The sequence below is a fragment of the Petromyzon marinus genome, unplaced genomic scaffold, assembly GCF_048934315.1.
Source record: "Petromyzon marinus isolate PM22_M1 ecotype Great Lakes invasive population unplaced genomic scaffold, UKy_Petmar_22M1.pri1.0 PM_G_Scaffold_18, whole genome shotgun sequence".
NCBI lineage: Eukaryota > Metazoa > Chordata > Hyperoartia > Petromyzontiformes > Petromyzontidae > Petromyzon > Petromyzon marinus.
This window is the reverse complement of record NW_027422739.1, coordinates 457501-460000: the sequence shown is the minus strand read 5'-3', so window position 1 is coordinate 460000 and position 2500 is coordinate 457501. Positions and strand designations below refer to the sequence as shown.

The 2500-nt window shown below is 45.4% G+C and overlaps 1 pseudogene; it reads right to left on the bottom strand.

Annotated features, from left to right (window-relative positions):
* Positions 1–2500, bottom strand: part of LOC142911594 (28S ribosomal RNA) — a 10543-nt pseudogene that overhangs the window by 3528 nt on the left and 4515 nt on the right.

Below are 2500 nucleotides of genomic sequence, written 5' to 3'. Positions count from 1 at the left end.
TTGAAAAAAGCTTATTTTTAATCTTCTTTGTAGGCAGAAAATAGTAAGGCGAAAATAAAGTCCCCTCTAAGCTCTAAAGTAACAAATACGACGTGTTAAAAAAAAAACTAACAATAAAAAAAAGAACCAAGACTTCGTCTTGGAAAATAACAATCTAAATTGTGGAAAATAGTAAAATGAAATAAAAACCGACTTCACCTTCGAAAATAACAAAATCAATCTAAAACAAATGACATCTTAAAACAAAACTATTATTTGTTTCGGAGGTTGTCTATGACTGTTCATAGACCGCATAATTTCCACAGAACATTCTCAGAATATCAAGAGAAAAAAGCAGTGTTCTGCGGGAAATCATCTTGGCCAGTGATGTCGTTCTGGGTTTGGTCAGGCCCAGGGAGGTAAGTACCTCGTTATTCTCAAGGGGCCACTTTCCTCTTGCCCCAACCGGGAATCCAAAGAATGTGACCTTGCTAGCCTTCGTCAGCACTTTGACTTGATCACCAAGAGGGGTATAGTACGAAACTTTGTGCGAGGCAGCATCTGACAAGGTATTCTTTGAAAGCTCAAAACGGACGGTGACATCGATCACAACCGCCTCCTCATCTTTTGCAAACACGAGGTCAGGCTTTCTCATCTCTCCCGTCTCGGATATGAACCGTGGCTCTTTGTATACAGACCAGCCTAATCTAGCCGCTTCGTCTGCCAGAATGTTACTGATCTTGTTATGTCGCGCAATTCTTGCTTTCTGTACTGCAGGACATTGACCGAGAATGTGCGAAAGGGACTCGAGTCTGGCAGAGCATTTCCTGCAGGAACGTAAGGCCCCATCTCTGCCTCTGTTCAAGCTTTCTCTTGTTGGGTAAATATTTGCCCTTAGTTGTAGTGCTGCGATAAAGAAGCATTGTTTAAAGCCGCACCATGGCCTCAACAAAGCATTACTGATTCTATCATGCGCAAAGTTTACAATGCCCCTTCCTTGAACCGGCTTTTCGCACCATCTCTGAAATTCATGCTCCCTCCAATCGCAGGGTCTCGGATATACAGGTTCTTTTGACACCGAGTCCCTGAGAACGAATGTTGGGATTGCATCACTGTCACCCCCTGCTCGTACCCACAAATTACGGTATTCTTCCTCCATACCCTGCGAGGACACAATATTACGGGTGATAGCATCGGACGAGTTTGCTATACGTTGCAGCCTTCTAACTTGAACCGAAGGGATTGTTTTTTCCAGTTTCAAGATGGCAAGGCCTCCGTCTCGGGCTCTGGCATATAACAGTCCATCACAAGTTGAAGCGGGAAGGTGGAGCCATCCTTTTACCGCCTTTCTAATCTCTTGGTCCAACCCACGGAGAGTTGAATGCTTGCAGTCCGAGTGGTCTGCAGGATATAACAATCTGGGTAGGGCATAGGCATTGAGTAGTTCAACCTTCTGAGTTGGCTTCAGAGGCGCCTCATCGATTTTCGAGATCCATGTCTTTAGCTGACAATGTAGATCAGGCTGTATAGTGCCAGTCCAAGGGCCAATTTTCAGACCAAGGTATTTCGTTGATTCATCAGGTTGGATCATATGGACATCTTTATTTTTGATAGTCCATGGGTCGCAGTTGTTCACCGTATATGAATCTTTGGTTGGGCTTATCATGAAGCCCTGGCACTTTCTGGCCTGAACCTCCAATCCCGATAGCCCACAAAATGATTCCAAGATCGCTAGATTGGCGGCCATACCAACCCAAGATTCGCTCACCAACACCAAATCATCAGCAAACACAAGAGCTGTCACGTGGTCGGTATCAATGGAGTACCCAACTCCGTGTGACTCTAGGGTGCATATCAAAGGGTCCATGGCAAGATTGAAGAGCAGGGGTGACATGGGGTCACCCTGTTTGACACCAACACGTATGCTAATTTCTCGAGTCGACTCGCCATTGCTTTTGAACGAGGTCGTACACCGATCGTAGGCGTTCTGGATGATGCCCACCACGTGTTCATCTACTTTCTTGTGCCTTAACACCCATAAAATATGAGCATGCGAAACCGAGTCAAAAGCTTTCGCTATGTCGATGAACATGACAGCCAACGGCCTGTGCAATTTCTTTGCGTGTCTCATAAGGTCCTGTAGCACCTTAAGATTTTCAGAGCAGCCAGATGCCGCTATAAAACCACGCTGCCTTGGGTTTAAGGGACAAGCACGAGCAAGACGTGCAGTCATTATTCTGGAAAATAATCTCAGAATCATTGAACCAATCGTTATTGGTCTCCAGTTCCCCAATTCTTTCAGCTTTTCATCGTCCATAACCTTAGGAATAAGAATCGTCCTATTCTTTTTCAACTCTTTGGGAATAATTCCTGTAATCATCCATGCATTAAATAGGGCTGTCAGTGTCCGACCCTCGGGGTCGGCAGCACAGATTGCAGCCCTTGTTAGGCCATCTGGCCCAGCTGCTGACGTTGGTTTAATGGCCCGTATGGCAGTCTGAACTTCCTCCACCGAAATTAG